Genomic DNA, 23040 nt, shown 5'->3' with positions numbered 1-23040 from the left:
GGATTCATGAATGAATTTTACGGGCTTCGTAAAGAGGTTAAAAAGAAAAAGCAAACCCATTATCAATGACTTGAATTCATAAGGGGGTCTTAGGCATCTGCAGTTCAAAAAGCCTGAAAGCCACCACTCCAGAGTTTCAGATAAGTAAGCTGGTGGCTTGAAGGCGAGAAATCTTTGATTCAGAAGTTGGTTTGGGAGCAAAGAAAAATGCAAGGAGTTTGAAAGCTGTCCCAACTACCTGTTGCAGTTTGTCCAGTCAAAGCCTGGCAGCTGAATTATGATTTGATTTAGAGTTGTATTTCTAATTAAGTTTAGTTCATTATAGACCTAGGACAAACCATAAACACTTCTGCTGGGAACAGCACCTGTACGTAAACTGATAACAATTTTTTTAAAATTTTTTTTGGCATGCAAAGCTATTACTCCCAAAAGAGAAGCAAATATACAGAAAAGTGGTCAAATTAGCAGACAAGAGGTTTAATGGAAAGGCCAAACCAGGGTAAGTTAAAGTGGGTATTCATAACATTTCATTTGACCACGTTAAAGACTTTCCATTTTTTTTCTGCTAGAATGGCGATAATAATGTACACTGCCAGATCTGTATTGAGAAGGGCAGCCTATGTTATTGGGAACTGCCAGAGAGGGCAGGAAGTTTTTAAAGAACCCTTTACAAGATGCTTGATACTTTCATTAAAGGAGCTTGCCAGCAATGGAACCTCCCAGTTCCCGATGACATTACCGCTTTCTTAGTGAAGTTGATAGTCTGAAAATATCAAGATTCCAGAGAGGAGAGTTTGGGGGATAAAACATAATAAGCTGTTGGGGTTTGGGGTTTTTTGCCCCCCCTTTAACTTTGATGTAACATGTTTTCGGTCTGCATATCCTAGGGGAAAGAGATTTTAAAAAAAGAATGTAATAATTACATTGCTGTGTTTCTGTATGGCTTTTCTGGAAGGTGTTACTTTTTTACCAGTAATCCCAAAACACTTAACAGAAAAGACAAGGGGAACACTGAGATAAAGAAATGTTTGCCCTATCAGTCACAACAAAGTTGGGAAAAGCCGCTGGGTCTCTCCCAGCACTAGGCAATTCTGCCACCTTCAATAACCTGTTCTCTGGCGTTAACTCATCTCCTGTTTTTTTTAGTTGCTTTTTCTGCATTTGCAGTGTAACACGCTGGAGGCTTTCCGCACAGCTGGGTTCCGTCAGCTCGAGCTCTTTGGCCCGCCGTTTGAGCTGTGTCAGAGACGAGCCAGCTCCGACGTGGAGGCCCCTCAGCCAGCAGACTTTTATGAGGTTGGGCAGAGGACTACCTCGCTGCGTCTGGCGTGTGCTTCGGTAGCATGACATGGGGGAGAGCTCGCGAAGCTGTGTATATAGTCGTGCTCTTTTTGCTACTGCAGTCAGATTTTTCAGAAGCCCCTCTTGAAAAAAATTAGGCTCTTCCAGGAACCTGATTGACAGATATGGAAAGACCCCAGCATTTTTCAAACTTTGTGAGAAGCAATATTGAGCATCCTGTTCTGGTGCCAGTTTTCTCCGAATGTAATACTCTGAATTGAATGAAAGATAAAGCAAGGTGAATGTTTCTGGTAACACAGAACATCTCGCTTGCGCCTCGATTAGCTGTCGGTCTTTTGACAATGGGGCTGTCTGTTTCTGAAGGCTGTCATTTGGTTGTATTCATGGTATTGAGAGACAAGACCTTTTTGCAGGCAAAATGTTCAAAGCATAGAAATTTTTCAGAAGCAGGATAGGACCAAGCTGTCTACATATCTTTCCAGTTACACTTTTCTGAAAGGCGGGAGCAAAAAGCACAAGAAGTGTGGATGTACAAGATTTGGTTGCGTGAGAGAAAACGTGGGGGGGGGACACGACAGGTTTCTGTCATCTCAGAAGTCTTCAAAATGCATATCACTAACTGCCACATCTCAAAAAATGTGTTACTGGAGCAAACATTGAGATTATTAGTGGGTGTATAATTAAGAGCAAGAGTCCTCATGTCAGCAGGAGGTGTTTATTGCAGGCGAGGGGCAAGGCAGAAGTGCCTTTGCTCTGTCGCTGTTGCAGTGCTTGCCCTTGGAACACCACAGTTAATTCCGTCTACTTCTCTTCTCTTGAGCTTTCCCATAAGAGGACTGGATGAAGTTGTTTTTGAAATGATTTTGCTAATTACTTTTTTAACATCTGAAATTAATGAACAAAATTATTCAGGGATGTTCTTATTTACATGGGGTAGAGACTCCCTCCTTGAGCAGTCACACCGATTTCCATAGCAGTACTTGAAGAGTGCAGTTCCCTTCACTTGAAGGAAAGGTAGCAGTATCTGCACCAAAATTGATATTAAGGTGCTTTTTGGCTCACGGTGCTGGCTCATTTACATGAAGCCTGCTTTTATAAAGGGTAAGTCTTTCCCCTTTGCCAAGGTGGGCTGATGAATTTCAGAACAGCCATTTCGGGACACATGAGAAATTCATCCAGCCCATCAGTCTGTTATTAGCAATGACCAGTGACGGATGTGAGTAGAAGAGTGTAAGAACAGGGTAAACTTGTAATGATTTTTCCTCTGAATGTCTCCAACAGTTAGTGGTTCAAGGATCTCCAAACCCAGAGACAGTGTCTTTGTCTTTAATGTTTTATATGTTGGTCAATATTAACTACATCAGCCAGGAACAAGTGGCTGAGATGGAAAAAGCACATTGTAATTTTTTAGAAAGTATTTAATACTTGTTCTTTAAGGGTAAGACCACTGAGCAATCAGCTACTGAACACAAGTTTTAATCCCTAAGTAGATTTCTACCAGAGGTCTGTATGTCAAAAAAAGCTTGGTATGGAATAAATGTGGAGCACTTAACATTATACAATGCAGAAAGTAAAAATATTACTTGAGACAAAAGAACTTCCTCCCATCTGCTGAAAACCTGTTTTGCAACAGGCAAAAAAAACCATTGCACTACCCCAGATCCTTGTAGCGAAGCTAGTATGTCTTTTTGCATAGAGACAAGACAATCCCAAGAGTGAAGACATCAGAGTTATTGTTTCCTTATTACCAGTTAACAACATGAACAAACTTGAATATTGATTCACCGTCCTGTCAACTATTAGTCAAAGCCATCAGATGTCAGTATAAGGAATGTGTACTCTCAAAAATGAGTGTTTTCAAAATTAAAAGTGTGCATGAAGGGAAGCACAGGTGCAAGAGAGTATTGCCATCACACTTCTTGTCAGTACCACCATGCAGCATGACAGTAATGGGGTGAAAAGGAAAAGCAATCTAGCAGATTTACTCCCTCATGCATTTCTTAAGCTCCCAGGTTGCCAAGCCATATTCCCAGGATCAAGCTCTTACCCTGCAGAAATAATGACTGTTTGTCTTTTAGATCAGTTTTTATTTTACTCTGATTTTCATATATGACATAGATAATGACTAGAAGTTACCAGGTAGTGTCAAGCTGGTTTAAACTTGATGTTCCCCACACTCCTAATCTGCTCCTTCAGAAATAAATATCCACAACTTAGATCTAACACCATGGTCGAAGTATTCCTCGGCTCCTCCACCTTCCCCACTCCAGCAGGACCACTAGGTTGCGGGCACTGTTCCTCACATGGCAAAACCACAGTCTCAATTAAACCTGCTCCATTCTTCTTATGGGCATCCTGATTAGGGGGTGAAGTGCTGCTGAGCGTGGAGCTGGACAGACGGAACAGCACACTGCCTCTTGCCGCAGCGGTGCATACCAACCTCGGGCAACACGTAGGCAGCTCCTAGACGAGGAAACAGCGAGGCGGCAGAATTGATAACAGTATTTTATTTTTGTCTTAACAGCTGAAGTTTTATCAAATTTTGAGTCCTTCAAGGTACAAAAGATTTTTAAGAATGGATGTGGACAAGAGAGGCTTGGTCTTCATCTGGCTGTTTATTACTGTCCCGAGTAGACCAGGAGGAAGTGCAGAATATCTTGTTTGAACATCCACCTCCATGGTGGGTGGCACAGGCTGGCCAGAGAGACAGCTGACCTAATAACAAATGAGACATGAGAGTGGGAATCAAAGCCTTCAAAAGCAAACAGAAGCAAATCATTTTTAACATGGCAGAGGAGGGGATGCCAATTCAGAAAAAGGCGGTGTAGCAAGAGCAATGCTAGAAAAATTGGCCTTGGACATTGACTCAGAATGGATATAGCACAAGACGTGAGATACGGGAGTTTTACCTTGTAAGCAGAGAGAAGCATTCACATATCCAAGAGATTACTGAGACTGAGAGGTCTGAGTTGAAGACTGAGTTAGTGACAGGGTGAGTGTACACCTTGCTACAAATGCAGTCTGGGCTGTCCCCTGCTTGGGAACGGCTGGTCTGAGGACATTGTTTGGATATCAGAGTGCTGCCGTGGCATTAAGGTAGAAAGTAGGCTAGCACATTGTGACCACTCCCTTAGGACGTGGAGTTTAATCCATGCATTCATTAGCCTGAAATTACAGAAGGCTGTTTAAGTGGGTTTCTTCTATTTTGGGGATATTTGCCTAACTCTGTTGTGCAACGAAGACCAGCAGTATCTTGTTGTGCGCGGCACGGCTGGGACTGCAGCGTGGGTTGCTGCATCCAGCACCAGCAGCCTTCCGTGTCGGCGCTCCGTCTGTGAGTAACCCTCAGCCCACCTCCCGGACCGCAGGCTGCACGGAGGGCGGGCTTGCTGGGAGCGAGCTCCGTCGTTCAGGGCTAACCAAAGAGCTTGAGCCTCTGTAAATGTGGAGCGCAGCCAGCTTATGATGCAGTTCGTTCCCTGTTAGTGGAGATTACCCTCAGCAAGTTTGCAGATGGCACCAAGCTGAGTGGTACGGTCGAGACACCAGAAGGACGGGATGCCATCCAGAGGGACCTGGACAAGCTGGAGAGGTGGGCCTGTGTGAACCTCATGAGGTTCAACAAGGCCAAGTGCAAGGTCCTACACCTGGGTCGGGGTAATCCCCGTTATCAATACAGGCTGGGGGATGAAAGGATCGAGAGCAGCCCTGCCGAGAGGGACTTGGGGGTACTGATAGACGAAAGGCTGGACATGAGCCGGCAATGTGCGCTGGCAGCCCAGAGGGCCAACCGTGTCCTGGGCTGCATCAAGAGAAGCGTGGCCAGCAGGTCGAGAGAGGTGATTCTGCCCCTCTACTCTGCTCTGGTGAGACCTCATCTGAAGTACTGCGTTCAGCTCTGGAGCCCTCAGCACAAGAAGGACATGGAACTGTTGGAGCGGGTCCAAAGGAGGGCTACAAAAATGATCCGAGGGCTGGAGCACCTCTCCTATGAGGACAGGCTGAGAGAGCTGGGCTTGTTCAGCCTGGAGAAGAGAAGGCTGCGGGGAGACCTGATTGCAGCCTTTCTGTACTTAAAGGGAGCCTATAGGAAAGATGGGGACAATCTTTTTAGTAGAGACAGCAGTGACAGGACGAGGGGTAATGGTTTTAAACTAAAACAGGGTAGGTTTAGGCTGGATTTAAGGAAGAAGTTCTTTACAATGAGGGCTGTGAAACACTGGAACGGGTTGCCCAGAGAGGTAGTGGAGGCCCCATCCCTGGAAACATTCAAGACCAGGTTGGACAGGGCTCTGAGCAACCTGATCTAGTTAGTGGTGTCCCTGCTTGCTGCGGGGGGGTTGGACTAGATGACCTCTAGGGGTCCCTTCCAACCCAAAACTTTCTACGATTCTATGATTCTATGATCAGTAACAGACCGGCACTCTCCAGGTACACTCCCTCGAGTGTTAACATGGCGGGATGCACATGGGAGTGCAGTGTGAGAAAATCCATGTATAGAACAGCGAGTTTATTAGCCCCACGGCAACACCGGCTTTTCCTGACCAGTGCTGGCTCCTATGGGGCGAATACAATGAGGCACCAAGCAGGCAGCTGAGGCCAGGGCTGCTCCTGAACTCGCACAACGTCCTCGGAGAGAGGACTGCGCAGAGACACCCCATATGCCTCAGCCCATCCCCAGGGCCTTGCCGCTCCCACTCAGCATCGGCGCCGTGCAGAGGCATTTGGGTCCCTCTGTGCTGCCCTGCCTGGGCGGCTGTTTTAGGTCCGTGTGCCAGAACCAAGAAGCTCCCACCAGTGCTGTGGAGCAGCAGCCCCATTTATGAGACCGAGTTTCAGCAGTGAGCTGGCTGCATGGATCTCGGGGTGGTGGAGCGGCACGGGGTACCTGGGGTTGTCCCATCACTGGTGAGCCCCTTTCAGGCCCTGGTGGCCCAATGCAGAGTGAAGACCCGCTGCCTTTATCTCACATAGGCTTTGCACCGGGTCTTCTTGTCTCAGTTTCACCCACGTTTTTGTGGTTTACAAGTAAAGTCAGTTTCCAGCAGGAGGTGTGTGCTGTGATTAGCATCCTGCCTGTCTGCTTTATTTCTGAGGCAGGTAGTTACCAGCTTCTTGGCAGAACTTCCCCTCTTTCATTAGGTTGTTTAGGAGAAACCAGAGCAACATATCTGCTCATTTTACACACCACTTTAATCCCCAAATATCTGTTCAGACTCCAGTTTACTGTAAAGTGAGAATCAGTTTACTTTAAAGCAATCCAAATGGAGCGGGATTGAATACTGCTTAGCTAACTGTTACTACATCAACCGGTCATCGGCTGGCGGGGAGTGAAGGATCATTATGAGCATGGAACAGGCTGACTAAAAAGGAAAGCTGCTGCACGCAGCAAGAATCTCCATATTGGTTTAAAATTAGAAAAAAAAAAAGAAAAAAAGAAAAACCCAAGCCCCTTTCCTCCCACCAGACTGCATGCATATCAGAAAGAACAAAGCAATATCATTTGTAGAAATGCGTGCGTAACTCCTAGATGTTTTCCCTAGCTTTGTTTTTCATTGCTGCAATAGCACGTTATGAAGCATTCGTGTAAGAAGACTCAAAACACGAGTCTGAAAAGACGCAAAAACCAATAAACTTGAGCCCATGTGAACAGCTCTGTCACTGTGCTCCAGTATTCTGTTGTTCAGCGTATAGCTGCAGAAATAATGACAATCCTTTATCACTTATTGATGAAATTACTTTATTACTAGGCATAAGTATAGGAGTTCTGTAATTGAAATTCCACTGAAAGAAGAGTATTTTATTGCTGAGTTCAAAACCCATGACAAAATATTCTGAGAAACATTTCTGATTGCGTTTTAGTCTGTGACGAATTACAATGGAATACTGTTTGGACAGTCTGTGGTATTAACCAGATGCAGGGGATCCAGGCTTCTCCATTGTACAAGATAATGACTCACATATTCCTCTTCCATCCTAAGGGACAGATGAAAAACTGATTGCAGGCTCTCTCGCTGCTATCCTATCATGCTGTTTGGCCCATCCTGTACCCAAGCTGGGTTTAAGGAGAAGAAAAGATGCTTCTGTCTAAGAGATTAAATATGTTTAGACTGTAATCATTAGTTAGTCCTATCTGTGGCACTGTGCTGAATCTGGGGTGTATCCCTATCCCAAAGCGTGGTTACGCGGCAAACCCCTGGGTCTTCGCTCTGTCCCAGTTTTACGCTGGCTTTGCTCCACTGGCTTTGCAGGCTTTCTTAACCACGTGGCATCGGAGACTGCTCTGGCAAATTGCTACTGCTTTAAGCTAGATTCTGTTTCAAAGATAAATACGCTCTATTTTCATGGACCTTAAATTTAATGGAAGCTTGGCTCAATGAAATAATGTTTATATTACAGTATTTTGAGGACTATAAATGCTGATGAGACTCGAAGCCAAGTATAACTGCAGTCAATATAGACCCAGAGAAATTATCTTCAGATTCAAGCCAACAAATTTTGATTAATTTCTTTGTTGTGGTGCAAGCTTGTTTCTGAACATGTTCCCCATTAGCTCTGGGAGCATCCCGTGCAGTCACTGGCGTGCTCTGCAGCACAAATCCGTCCTCGCTTCTGCAGTGCTGACTGCACAGCACAGTACCAATACCACTGCAAAGCTCTGTGAAGCTTTCTTCACTCCGTTTTTACCTCCAAACTAGAAAACTCTTCCTTCTAACTGCTCTGAGGAGGCCTATGGGACCAGCAAAGAAGAGCGTCATTTCTACTCCTGGTCTATTTTATAATAATATGACTAGCAGCAGACAACATTAAGGTAACAGTGTTACGCTGACAACTAAAAAGATGCCTCCGGGTAAAACTGATTAGTTCCTCAATTCTATCTTGATTCAAGAACAGTCAGAAAGTCTTGGAAAGCTGCATATATCAGACAAGTTTTGTTGCTGAAAACACTGGGGTTCCTGGAAAACCCAGGGAAGATCTGTTTTGTGTACATGATTATCTTGGAAGTGGCAGTTAATCTAAATTGCCACTGTTCAACAGAAAGCACAGATTCAGAGAGATGTCCTATTTTAATTTCCTGAAAAATTTGAAATCATTGAAGTGTTTTCTTTTATAATTTTGTTACTTTTTTTTTTAAAAAAGTAAAACTTGCAGTAAAAACTGAAGTAAAAGACAGGCATAAAAATGTAGAGCTTAAGATGAGCAGTCAGAATTTTTTAGCTGATCTGATGCGATTTCCTTCTCTTTGGATTTCTGGATCAGGGTAACTTCCAGATGTCGATCCCAAAGTCCTCAAAGACCAAAAGTTTAATTTGCACCCTACTTCAATTTCCATGTCTTTTCGCCATGTGGACTTCCTAAATCTACGGTGTGCCAAGTTTTCCACAGTCTAGGTTTTTGCCTCCTTTTAGTTTGCTTTTTGTCCAAAACACCCGGAAGTATGAACAAGCATATTCCAGCCTCTCGTTGCTCTTTCTTCTGGCTGGTGTCCATTGCAGACAAGTAAAGAGGCACAGGTACAACTTGGCTTTATGGAAAGCGGTGAAGTTTCAGAAGCAAGTAAGACAGAATCATAGAGCATAGCAAAGGAAACTCCTTTCCTCCTCTTGCTCATTCTTGTCTTAATTTAATCATTCCAAGGACCCTATAGATATAAAATCTGAGCATGGGTGTCTTATCTGCTCATGTATAAAGTTTCAGACCTTCTGCTCAGCATAAACAAACTGAAGCATGTGTACGTTCCCAGAATACATTATTTCATATTTTCTTGAGCATTTCCTATCCTCTTTGGTCAAACTGAGGGGGGTCAGATTCACGGCCATAAAAATATGTAAGCCTGGAACCTGGCATGTCCAACAGATAGAGGCTATAATGGCTGATGCCTTGTCCAAAGGACAAAGGTACATGGGGAGATCATCTCGGATTGCCAAGAAAAATTATCAGTGTTATAATCCTCAAGTATAAACAAATTTCTTTTACACTACTGTACCTCTAGACTGGGTTCATTGAAGGTAAATTAGATCGATGCATGATTAGAACCATCATTTGAAATCAGTGGTGGGTTAAAGAAAGGTAATGTCTATTTCTAGGAAAATGCTGTGGTGAACTCTGCTGACAGGATTTATAATAATAGAAAATAATGTCTTTGTTCTTCTAAAATAAACATAATTATCCATGCCTATAATCACAGTAATCTGTTTGGAGCTAACTGTAGAAGGGAGATTCAGGAGTTACATTCTTTTGTCCTAAAGACTCCATCAATGCCAGCTTCCAAACAGTTAATGTAACTGGTAGAAGATCATACAAATTTCAAATCTAAGGTGGCTTTAATCTGATTGAAAGTTATGCTGTACAGAGCTTCTAGTGCTGTTATTTAGTGCACTGCAATCATTTTTCTCTCTTTCTTAGAGCCACAACTCTGCCTTAAGTCATATCACCGTATGCTGTGATCAGATTTCACAAGTTAAATAGAGTCACACCAGATCTATGAGTGGATGGGAGTCCTTAAAAATACATCTAGTGCTGCAGGCAAAGGCATCTGAGCCTCAGCTAGACAGTTATGCTGCTTCTTGGGGGTCTGTCTAGATGGATGAAAAATTATTTGCTGCACCCAGCACAGCTACAGTAAGAAGGGTATACAGAATGCTTCCTCTCTTTTCTGTCTTTTTAATCCCCTTTTACCTTTGTAGCTGGGGCCCTCTTCCTCATAAACAGGAACTGTTTTTAGAAAACTCTTTAGACTTGCGGCTAAAAATAAAAAAACAACCAGAGGAATGGGCTGAAAACAGAGGGATCAGTATGAGTGCAGCTGGCGCCTGGCAGCACCGAGGGAAGCAGCAACTCTATGTTGTCCCTCAGGCAGGGGAGGTTGTCCTCCTGTCGCCCCCGTGCCCCGTGAATGGAAACCTACCTGCGATGCTCCATCAGTCTGGCTGCGGGAACGGGGTTTGCTCTGCCCCCTCCCCAGAAATGGTAAGGCATGCATCTTCCTCCCTGCTAGCGCTTCTGGATTGCTCACCGCCAGCTTTTTGACCAAGAGAGACACAAATTTGACTACCAATGCAAACCTAGTTGCTCATGACATCATTATTCTTTACTATGATAATTTTAATTAATAACAAAGATGTCCTTTCTAGTGTGAGGTATTTAGAGGCTCCTTGTGTGCCTAAGACCTACAGAAGATGATGGTTCACATCCTTCTGATTCCTTGTTTTATTAAAGAAAGAGTTGAAGCTAATTACATAGACTCCTAGGCAATTACTGGCTCCATTCAGAAAGTGGCAGACATAATGAGCGTTAATGAGAATGATGCTTTTTCTCTTCACCATAAAACTAGGCCGATTGCCTCCAGGTCTCAACTGCATGAACTCCGGGATGTATTTTTATATCTTTCCATTTGCTTTAGCATTGTCTTGCAAAGAGTGTTTGACAATAACCTTTAATTTGGGGAGAAGCTACTGCAGACTGTAATTAAGGCAGCCATTGGGTTGGTGGTTTTTTGGGTTTTTTTTAAAAAAAAAGCAATCAAGCAACAGCAGTATCTTTTTAAAGAACAGGAGATCTCCTTGTTAAGTTGTTTTGAGAGGATATTTTTAATTAGGACACCTCCCAGAGAAGTAATATGTTCTCGCTGGTGCCTGAAGCTAACGAAAAATAAGTAGGGAGCTTTTTTCCTTAAGAACATATCCTTCCTTTTAAATATATACAAGGTGTTCTACAGATATTCTTATGGAAGGTGACTTCTTAACAAGTCTTTACTACTGTAATAAAAACAATGTTCGGAAGTGTTTTGGTTAGAGTTAGGCTCCAATTTCATTTTGAAGGGAAAAAGTGTTTTGATTATTTCTTAAATAATTGCTTGTGATAATAGAAACTCCTTTTTAATATTTAGTTAAAAATAGTTTATCTACAAATAGAGCCATTTAATGTAAGAGTAACCTGATCTTGTATTTTGATCAGTGAGATACTTCATGCCCTACTACAGCATCAAAAGGTTCTCATTTCAGTAGATAGCTGTTTAAAAAACAATTTTAATGGTAATTGAAGGCCTAATTAGTTACTTTGCAATCCTTAACCAATATTTTTACCACTTCAAGAATTGCTAAGAAGGAGAGGCATTATCTCTGACAATTTAAGCTACAGGGACTCATAAAATATGAATTTAAATCGGCTACTTAAAAAAAAAATAAAAAGGACATTCTCTTATTTAAAAAAAAATCCTTTAAAAATCAACTAAATAAGGACGTACTTTCAGCTTTAAAGAGGTTCTGAGAGTAGCAGTAGCTGCATCAATGGATTTCAACACAAACCACAGAGGAGGTCAGTATCGTGATTTTTGCTTTACAGAGAGGAAAATCAAAGTGTGGAGCAGAGGGTGAGATACCTAAGATTTCCCCAGCGACCATTGGGAAACCCAGGGACAGACACCAGACTTCCTGCTACCCAGTCCAGACTCCCTCCCCTCACCTGCGCTGGCACAAAGATGTAAAACCCAGAAATGATGAAGCTGCAGGTGCATTGCTGCCCTATATCAACATCATTGATACCGAAGTCATCCCATCCAGATGCGAAGGTAGGAACAAGTGACCAAGTTCTCATTGAGTCAATACGAAGGAAGTGAGATCTCCATCTATGCTGTGTCCATGGACTTGTTACATTGGTGATGATTATCAGGGGTTCTGACACATAGCCAGAGATTTCATAACAATCTAATAAAATGGATTACATTTAGTGTTGCTTGCTGGTAAAGTTTCTGAGTGTAGAACAAGGAAAGAAGTGAGATTTGTGGTGTCAAAACCAATATCTAGGCAAAATTTTCAGATTCATTTGATCTATGCTGCTCATCAACATTACAATCTCTATTTTTGGTGCAGTGCACATAGTATTCGTTGGATGGAAAAAGGGTTAATATCACATGCTTTCTCCAAAACATGCTTATCCTTATAATGGAGATAAGTACATGTGCAAAAAAACACGCTTTTTTGGAAAACATTTTGATTTGTGAGGTTCTAAAATGTGATCTACATTTTTATGAGTACCAGATGAAAAAAAAGCATTCATAAATATGCTTCAAGAGGTGTTTCTGGTCTGCTAGGAAACAGGCTTAAAGCCTTCAAGCTTCACCTGTCTTCAGGATTATACAAGTTGAATATCTGTGAAGAGACCTCTGGTCAGTAGCTTAATGCTTACAGTGTGCTGTGTTAGGGATTATGAACTCCCAGTTGTATTGTGCTAAATTGCTTGTGACTTGGTTTAGCAGAGAAAAAAAGCTTTGATATTGCACCAGCTACTTTTGACATAGACAGAATAGTTCATGCCAGCCGGCTGAGAGCCATTGTGTAGGAAAAATAGAAAATGAGGTGGTTTAGATGTGAAAGCAAGGTGTTGAATAAAATTAGGTACAGCAATTATTATATATGTATTTTTAATTCAATTTCATGGATTTTAAATGTCATTCAAAGAGAGCAGAATTCCCAAGGCTAGCAATTATTTTATACAACTTATAATATCTGTGAAGTGCTGCTACCTTTCCTCAAGCCACTGCAAAAAAAAAAAATCTTTGTGCATAATGTGGGAAGATTTATAGCACTGGAAAAGTTTGCAAGAATGACAATGTTGATATCTAAACTTCAATTTCAGCAGTGTTTGCTATTCATTTTATCTTTTTGCTTTAATCTCTGCAAATGAAATCAACTTAAAACCTTTGATTTTTGTTACTATCCAAGCTAATTCTAGGTCCAAAAAAATCTGTGACGAATATGCCTGAAGGATCATAGAAATTGCTCTGTTTGGCATTCGCATTAGTGCGGGGTCTGCTTTGCACTATATATGCAAAAGTGCTACTGGTTTATCATCATGTGCAGTCTTTTTCTATAATTTTTTCCTAGTGTTTTTGTTTGTATTTAATTTCTCTTTGGTAGGTGTGGAACACAACTTTCCAATTGCAATATTCAGTCAGCCTGTTAAAGAAAAGCCCAAGGACATATTGCTACTAAGCAAACCCTCTGAAAAGAGAGGAACAACAGATGAAGTACCCCCCCCACAGAAACAATTCATCTAGATGATTCTGCTATTGAAAATATATAATTATCTAATCACTTCCATCCTGATATGAAGCGATTAGCTGACATCTTCCCTTCTCTTAAAAGGGAACAAATGCTGCATAGATTCAAGTAGAAAATTATTTAATAAAAGTATTGCTGCAGTTCATTGCAAGGAGAAACTTGAAATATTCAGATATTTCTTTTCAGTGTTACAGTATATAAAACAGTCACAAAGCTTGTATCTTTTAGCTTGCTCAAAACAAGAACTCTAGCAATACAGGTAGGCAAAACATGAATCAGGAAAACTGTTGTGTAAATAAGCTGGAAGACAATGCCAACCAGAATACATTTAAAACAGTAAAGTTAAGAATTACTCTTATTCACCTCTGAGCCTGAGTTTTTCATTAACATGGCCAAGAAAAATCATCTGAGCAAGTTCCATGACCTCTTTAGCAACAGTTATTAGACAGTATCATTTATATCACTACGAACTGAATTAGAACAGCAGCATACTGAAATGTGGGAAGGCTACAATAAATTTTAAAAGCTGATAGCATATTTGGTATATAATGATTTGTTAAATTTATATAATGAATCGTTATATACTTCAGATATAGTAACTGTGACTCTGGCAAGTACCAGTTTATAACTTAGCTGTGGTGAGATTGAAATTAATGGAAAAACTATTAAGAGAAGAATGTGAAATCTTCCAGAAAATAATGCTACCATGTGCAATAAAAAGTACTGAGCCTTAGCTTCTAATCTCTTCCTTGGCTTCCTCATAACTGAAGCAGATCTTTTGCTATGTGAATTAGTGAAATTAAAATGGTAAGCAAAAGGGAACTGCAATAGAATACATTCTTTTAAACTTATTTTTATATATGTGATATATAAAAAGATGAAAAAATAGAATAATTATGAGTCAGTATGCTTTGCAAAACAGATGCAGCTGTAGTAAGCCTGTATTTGTGTATAGAGGTACAACTGGTTAAAATGCCAGCTACACAGTTCACTTTCATAACTGAGCAATCACAGCACTGGAGTTTTGTGCACAGCAAATCCATATCTGTAAACTGGAGTCAACGATGTAGCCTAGAAGAGTATTTTTTCCATAACTGCAGTTATTTTTCCAGCACACGAGCTCCAAATCTGGTTCCAATTTTCCTGCCTGTGTGCATCACGTATTACTCCCGACAAATATTCTCTCTCTAAATAGCAGACTTGGTTTGGGATTGCCATGTGTCAGCAAGACCCACGTCATCCTTGGTAGCAGTGCTCGGCTGCAGGCTTCAGTTCCTCAGCCAAGTGGAACAGAACAGTTGGCGCTGTAAGGCTTCTTTGGAAAATGCCATTTATATCTCTACTAACAGTATGGATATGGAGGCTTATGCATACACATGTCCACGTATCGATGTTTTTAGGTCTATGCAGTACACAGATTAAGCTGATTCCCTGTGGAAGCCTGCGCCAGCGTGCAAGACCTGGGGCAGCAGCACTTTCCTACCAACCCAGGGATGCCCCAGCCCGGCAGTGCTGAGTGATATGTGTTTGCGGTGATAACTGTAGGATTTCTGCTGGAGTTATGTTCACTTACTGGGAAAAGACTGTCTCTAGCTTTTAAAATGGGCCTGTATTAACCCTAACAAAAACTTGTTTCTAAACTGGTAAACACAGGTTACTGGGTTAGGTCAGGGGATTTCTGTAAATACTTTGCCACACTGGTAGAATGTTATCTGTTGTACTGTGTGTTTAAAACAGACTTTGTCCTTGTTTCAATTTCTGATTTTTTTTTGCTAGTACCTAGAATTTTTACCTACTGTAATGCACAGAGTATCTGTGCTGGTTTTGGCTAGGGTAGAGTTAATTTTCTTCTTAGTAGCTAATATGGGGCTATGTTTTGGATTTGTGCTGGTAACAGTGCTGATAATACAAGCATGTTTTCATTACTGCTGAGCCATGCTTACACATTTCTGCCTCTCACCCCACCCCACCAGTGAGCAGGCTGGGGCTGCTCAGGGAGCTGGGAGGGGGCACAGCTGGGACAGCTGACCCCAACTGACCAAAGGGGTATTCCATACCATATGATGTCATGCTCAACAATATAAAACTGAGGGAAGAAGGAGGAAGGGGAGGAAGTTCAGAGTGATGGCGCTTGTCTTCCCAAGTAACGGTTATGCATGATGGAGCCCTGCTTTCCTGGAGATGGCTGAATACCTGCCTGCCGATGGGAAGCAGTGAACATATTCCTCATTTTGCTTTGCTTGCATGCGTGGCTTTGGCATTCCATATTAAACTGTCTTTGTCTCAACCCACGAGCTTTCTCACTTTTACCCTTCTGATTCGCTCCCCCATCCCACCGGGGAGGAAGGGAGCAAGCTGCCGTGTGGTGCTTACTTGCCAGCTGGGGTTAAATCACAACAGCATCTTAAGAGACGTAGAGGACTATGAAGAAGAATGCAATTTTATGACAGCTGTAAAAATAGTTGATTCCGTATACCTTTATGCCTTGCAAAGCATTAGTAACTGGATCCTGGCTACAGCATGTAATTACATTGCTTGATGCATTGTTGGGCATTAGTAGGATTCCTTCCATCTGTCTAATATTTCCCATCCAAGAATACTATCACATTTTATTACAGCCATTTAAAAATTCCTGGTCCTTTTCCAGGCTCACTCTGGGTGTGATAATACAGAGTTTCACCCAAAATATTTTAAAGGAAAGCTAAGCATTCTGAGGCAGACAAGGATAGTATTTTTCTTACCAATGTCTTAAATTTATGCTTTCGCTGGCATAAAATAGTTTTGGGTTCATTAAATAGGATCAATATTTTTATTATTCATTTTATTTTCTCAGAATCAGTAGTCAAATACAATAATACTTTTCAGAGACCAAGGGCTTCACAAAATAAAAAATGAATGAATCCATGTTCTCCCATGTGAATTATCTATTGAATTAGCTTGCTCTATAGGCAAGTAACTTAAAATCAGACCTGAAGAGGTGTAATTTGTATCAATTAGTTTAACAGAAGAGGGCAAAAGCCTGGCCTCAGTTCCCTTGCCCTCCCTCGTCCTTTGTTTCTCCCTCAGCAGCTGTAGGCACAATGTGCACCTGAGTTACAAAGAAAAGAATGAGTCTTTGCTCTCAGTGTTTGAGACGTCATGATACTTTTCAGGGGAAATGCAGCATTTTGTGCTCAGGTCCTGGCACCGTCAGGGATGTGAGGTCTTGGTAGAGTGATAATATTCCTCTAGGCTCTACTTCTCAAAATCCTTCCTGTGCCCACGTATGCCATCAGCAACAGTGCACACAAGTCTGTCCTCTCCAGGGACTGCTGGCCGTGGGGAGGCATGGCTGCCTGCACAAACGCAAATGACTGCTTGTAAGTAAGGGCAACGACAAATCAGCCTGCACAGGGAGCGCTGGAAAGCAAACGTATTTGGTATTCCTCATTAGGATCAGGCTGGCCTTTGGGGCTGAAGGGCTTTACGCCGTTCCCCATTCAGCATCCCGTGGAGATGGCTGTAACTTCTGCTCTGCGGTGGCTCCAACCTGTGTCTGGCCCTGCGCTGCTGCAAACACACGCAGCACTCGGGCGTTTGCTCTCTGCCAGCCTCGGGAGAGCGTGGGAGCTCCTGGACCAGGGGTGCAGGTGGGCACCAGGGCTGGCTGCGTGCTCTTGGGGAGCTGACCACATCCCCTTCCCTCCCAGGTCTCCTCAGTCACCCAGCAAGGGTGGGAAAGGAAGACCAGTGCCAGAAAGAATATGTATCGGTGTTGCCCGGATAGCAGCCAGAGGGCTCAGCAGCCAGCAGTGGTTTGGTCAGAACTACAAATGGTTTCAAATCTTTTTGTAAAAATGTAGAAGGTGTGGTTTTTGCAAACACTTGTGTTTTAAATTTAGTTGTCAAATGTAAAAAGAGAAACTCCAAAGCCTATCGGTGCCTTTGTTGCTCTGTAGGAGATAATGACTCCTTAAAAAAATCCCACATGGACTCTTTATCTTTTCTTCTTTGGGATAAACGATTTTAAAAGTTAATCTTAACATCCCATTACAAATTAATTTCAGGCTCAAATTCCTTTTTTCGCAATACACCCCCTTACTTTTAAAGTTATAGCCCAGTTGAGAGAAAGAAGCAAAAAACATTGACTGTGCATTTCTGCCCTACCTGGAACAAAAAAACGCAAATAACCACAAATTTAAGGAGTTGACAGCATATCAAACTCTGAGATTGGAATAGGCTGACAAAACCTCAAGAAATTGCAAGACAGCATCTCCTTGTTGTCTGCAGTTAGTTTACGTATAATGGGATGAAGATTTCATTAACACATTAAAGTGGCATCATTCTGTCCCAGATCAGGGAAGGCTGGAGCAAGAATTGTCTGATGCTGTCTTTACCCACAGATTAGCAGGAAAAAATCTATTGTTGTCTTAACTGGCAAAAAAGAATATTGCACATATATTTTGGGTCATGGAGATGAAGGTGCTAGATTTCCTGCCCACCAGCGTTTTATGGATGGCCATTCTGAATGTAGAAATATCATCGTGTTGGTCCATTGAAATCTGAGCAGGGATACTGTTTCCTGCCCTTCTCCACACTACTTCTCTTATTGTTTCAGCTGTCTCCAGTGTCTGTCTTTGAATTGTTGATTATAAATTACCTAAATTCTCAAATTACCATTTATGTATTTTCTTCAGAAAGCTTCTCTCAGATTGCAGGATGGAATATTTTAGGAAGAAGGGCTTAAAATAGACACATATGATTTTGAGAAATAGAAGAAAAACACTTCAGTCCATAAAGCCAACTGAATATAAAAATGGTTTGTCCTTTCCCCACTCTAATTAGACAATCAAAAATAGAAATATTGAGCAGGGCATATCCAATTAAGTTTGCCATTCACTAGGCTTGAGGCTTTCTTACAGAGACTTCTGCCATAATAACAAGGAGATGGAAAAAGAAAGCAGTCATTAGCAATACTCGGGCAATTTGATTTTCTTGATGTGAGCCACTAGTGTGGTAGATCTGAGAGGCAGCAGTACTTAGTGGCTTTTTCTTAGACAGTTCTCCTTGTAGTGAAGGGTATAATGATGGTCTTCTAGTGGCATCAAAGTATGTTAACGGGACTACTGAAACGGCTTTGCAGATTTGAGAAATCAGCATCCTAAGCTATGTATGATTGGTGGGTTGGAAGGAACCACTTGATTTTGATGGTTCCCATAGAAGAAGGGTCTGAGGTCTTGGACAAGGCCAGAAGCCTTTCTGCATTTGTTGGCCTTACTGGCAGAGAAGGCACAGGATGCCTTGGTTTATTGACAGCAGAGGGATAAGGTAACAGGTTTATTTGTGTCATCAAGTCTTACTTTTCTCTTCTGAAGTTGGACTATTCTCAAGCTGCTCCTCCTGAGGTATCTCGTACAGGACACCCGAGAAGCACATTTTAGGAGTGAGTGTTTCAAAGGAGAGCACCTCTGGCAGCAGCACCACATCATGGTCCTGGGCTTGAGTTTTGTGGTTGCATGGATATGAGAAAGGAAGGGTTGACCAGATACCCTCCAGAGGTCCCTTCCAGCCCAAATTATTCTATGGTATTTCTGTAAGACCGTGACCTGATGAAAGATTGCTTGGATGTGGAGCTTCATAATCATGCTCTCATTCCTGTAAGATCTCTTTGCCCAATCCATGTTGTGGAGTTCACTCAGCACCAGGAGTTCACTTTAAGCAAGCGTCACCTTCTGAATAGTACTAGCTCATGCCAGAAAGCTGTCATTCACCAGAGAAATGACGGCTTACTGAGCAGTATAATTCTGTCATAATCTTTAAAGAAAGAAAACCAGTGCAATCTGTGTGCGAGTGAATGAAATGTTGTAGACTGTAAAACAGGCTGAGAAACGTTTTCTAGTAAGTGTCAGGAAATTTTGGAAGACAACATGTTGCTGAGAGATTAATTATCAGACAGAGCTAAAAAAGGAATTCTGAGACGAGTACACACAGACACTGGTAAAAACTCACCTGAAATAACCTTTATAAGCTCTAAGACTACACAATTTATCAGTGCTCATTTGCCGAAGGAAATTGGTGAACTGGTAAATTATCAGGGTAGTTTGTGTCTACAAAAATAGTTCACCAGTTCACAAAGAAGAATATATCATACTAAAAACTGGCTTGCATTTCCAACTGCAGATTAATAACAACTGAATGCATGCTGGCACATAATTTAGATTGCAGCCATGAAGTCTCTGAATTGTGAGCTGGAAACTGCAATAATGTATTTCATAAATACAGCTATTGTTTTTGCTGGCATCGTGTTGCACATAGCAGTTATAAGAGCACTGTGCAACGTTTAGCAATCTTAAAGGCCAGGGAACAGTCTGAAAATCTTCTTTGCATTATGTGGAGAATTGAAAAGTTGTTCTGAATCAAACTAAAATGCCTGTACAGATCAAATGGAAAGTGTACATCGATGATTTTGAAGTTTTCCCTAATTTGAAGCTCTCATTTGTAAGGGAGTATTTTATTAAACCAAAATGCTCTTAAGATTAAATATTTATATAAATAAATATATAAGCTGTAGTTCTCCCGTCCAAAGAAACATTTGCAGATGTTGGATACTTGGTGTCAAGGGAAAATTGAAAAGAAATTCAAAATTTATCAATGAAGTGAACAATTGTTGAACTGAGGCAACTTCATTTCTCTCCTCCAGTGACATTATTATGCATCTCCTCACCAAATCACAGCTTTTAGAAATTAAATAGATTTATGGGGGCTTTTTTTAGATCTGGGACTAAAAACATTGCTGCTGAGCTAGCTTTATAGCAGATTTCAATCTGAACACCACAAACTCTCTTTTAAATGTAGGTTTCATAGGTGTAATTCTCTGTTGAGACTAATACAATTTCATTTTTGGTATGAGGCATATATGGAGACTTGAATAAATAAGTACTCTTCTTTTGTTAGAAATAGATTTTTTGCGTATTTTTCTTAGATTTTAAATCACAGAAAATAGCAAGGAGGAGTGAAATTCACTTTTTCACAAAAAAGTTTACTGTGGATAAGCTTTTGCATATTTATATGAACCTAAAATGGGGTTTAAAAAAATTTGTGTTTAGGTTTTACTCATGCATATTCTAAGGCTGATGAAGGAGTTTAGGAGTGAATCTGATGTGCTTAATTCAGGGAAAAAAGAGACAAGGGGGAGCAGTAGTTCTGTTCCCTGGGTAGAGATTAAAACAAGATTAGCTGAGTAGGTGTTGTCCATCCTATTTGAAAAGTTTCTATTGATTTCTGAGGGAGCTCATGCTGACTTTTTTCAAAGGAAAACAACATATGTTACAGGAATAGCACCCTGATTCCCATGAAGAATATTAGGAGCTTAGTGACTCAGATAAAACACAGAAGCTTTCAGCAGTCACGCTGTGATCCCAGATTCACACAGCATTTAGGTTGCTGGAGCCAGTTGTTTTGCCAAGAAACTTTGACCTAAATGGGTTCAACCCACACAAAGAAAAGTCATTAAATTCACATGTCTTGTAAGGCAGGCTGTAGGCTCAGAGACGCAACACACCTTGCATTAGTAGCAGGAACACCCAGCTCCTTGACTAGGTGGGTTCCTATGTATTTCCTATGATGCATGGGAAAAGTTAGATATCTTAGAAGTAAATTCAGAGGAGAATGTTCATTAAGCCAGGAGTCCGTTAAGTAGTAGCAGAGAGGCAAAGAGGAAAGTTTTTGCTTGCAGTCCATCTTTCAAAGAGAGTCGGAAACCTAATTCCAGGCTAGAGAGATGCATTTAACCCCAAAATGAAATTACAGCTGTGGACCCTTCTCTGGAGTTAATCACTGCAACTGAAATGGTCTTTCTCAGCATCCACATCAAAATACTAGGAGGGAGGTGCCCCCTGTTCAGCAGGGTGCTCACTAGGGTTGTGACAGAACCTGGCTAAATTTCCCTGTGGTTACCGGACGTGAACCCATTTCCTAAGAAATATGATGCCCCGTTCTTGTACTCCACTCTCCCAATTTATCCTGGTGAAGCTGTTCTCCTTTTTAATAGGTGTAAAAGAAAAAGACTAGTTGTTTTAGCCCTTTTTTTAGGATACTGGCTTGATGCCGTGTCCTAGCACTTGCTCCCACTGACTGCTCAAAGCAGAACAGCTTCCCTGGTATGGCCCAAGCACAAAACACCCAGTCAGCCACTGGCCTAAGGATTAGGGATAGCTTGGGATTGATGGCAATAACCACAGAATTTTGCCTTGATGTTTGATTCTGGGGGAAGCCTGAGATATTCCAAATTGTTATAGATAAAAAATAATCAAGAACTTTTCATTAACTGAAATTTCTTCCAGACAGAAATGTGAATTGCAGGTCTTGCTGTGAACTATGCTCCCTGCTTGTCCTGATGACACCTACTTGGCATCTAAAAATGTTCTCCTGGATGGCATTTTAAATCAGCCAAACATCTACTGGAGGAAAAGCCATTCGTGCCATGATAATTGCACTCATGATTATTTGTAAGTGTAGCGATCTAGTGGCTTTTTACTTTTTACATTTGTTAGACTTTCAAAATGCAGTGTAAATCCTGCTTTAGTGTCTTTTGCCTCCGCTTAATTATGGCATTTAAATTCTTTGAGATCAGGATAGCTATGATAAGAACAATGTTTCTGAATATATCTGAAGCACATAAATTTGCAGAGTTGGATTTTCCTCCACCAAATATTGCGTGTCAAAGGTAGACACATAATTGGGTGTCTGTGTGACTATAACCAATTGCAAAATGGGGATCTTTGTCTAAAAAATCATCAAGAATTCAGCCTTTCTGTTGGTATTTATACTGTTTCTAACTGAGCCGAAAAAGCCTTGAGAATAGAGCTTTTCATTTCACTGGACAGAGGAGGAGGAAAAGGAGAAGGAAGAAGTTGTTTTCACAGTTTCATTTTTGTTTGTTTGTGAAGACTAGTTAATATTTTTAATAATCAGTCAGCCTGAGTTTTGGAGACAAGCTCAGCAGATGTGAATATCTCATGAAAGTCATTCTGATCCATACAAATGTAGTAAACCAGAATTTTTAGCAATTTGTGCTGTGAAATTCTGGTGACAATGCAGTTGTCAGTCATTTAGTTATAGGAAATGAAGAATTTGTTACCAGAAAGGGGTGAATGGGTTGGAATTAATCCTATTGAATCACATGTGCAAATGCATTGACCACCTTGCAGTTCCCAGTATCAACTAATTATATTGCAAATGCCACAGTGCCTTAATCCAGAGGCATACCTGGTTTTCTGTGTGTTGTTATAGGTGTTCAGTAGGTTTCTATTTTGATTTTAGACGTTGATTTGTAAGAATACAAAAGCAAAGTAAGCACAATTTTGTGTACCTGTTTGGATATTCAACATAAGCAAATGCTATCTCCTGTGACAATTCCAAAACTGTTAAATTTCCTTATCTTGCTAGTGTGATTCCTGGCAAAAGTCAGAAATGTAACGTAAATAACTAATTTGCTTTACACTTGAATACTCGAATGAATGACTGATAAACACATCTGGATATATTTACCTTTCAATAGCCACTGATCTGTTTCTCCCAAGTATAAAATAATATTTGTTGCATTCTTGTTTACTGGGGTTTCTAACCAATCCAGATCATTGAGGTGTGAGAGTGAGGTACCCAACTATAAACTTTATTGCCCGTGGAAAACCACACT

The sequence above is a fragment of the Opisthocomus hoazin genome, chromosome 5 (assembly GCF_030867145.1).
Source record: "Opisthocomus hoazin isolate bOpiHoa1 chromosome 5, bOpiHoa1.hap1, whole genome shotgun sequence".
Lineage (NCBI taxonomy): Eukaryota > Metazoa > Chordata > Aves > Opisthocomiformes > Opisthocomidae > Opisthocomus > Opisthocomus hoazin.
Note: the sequence above shows the minus strand (reverse complement) of the source record.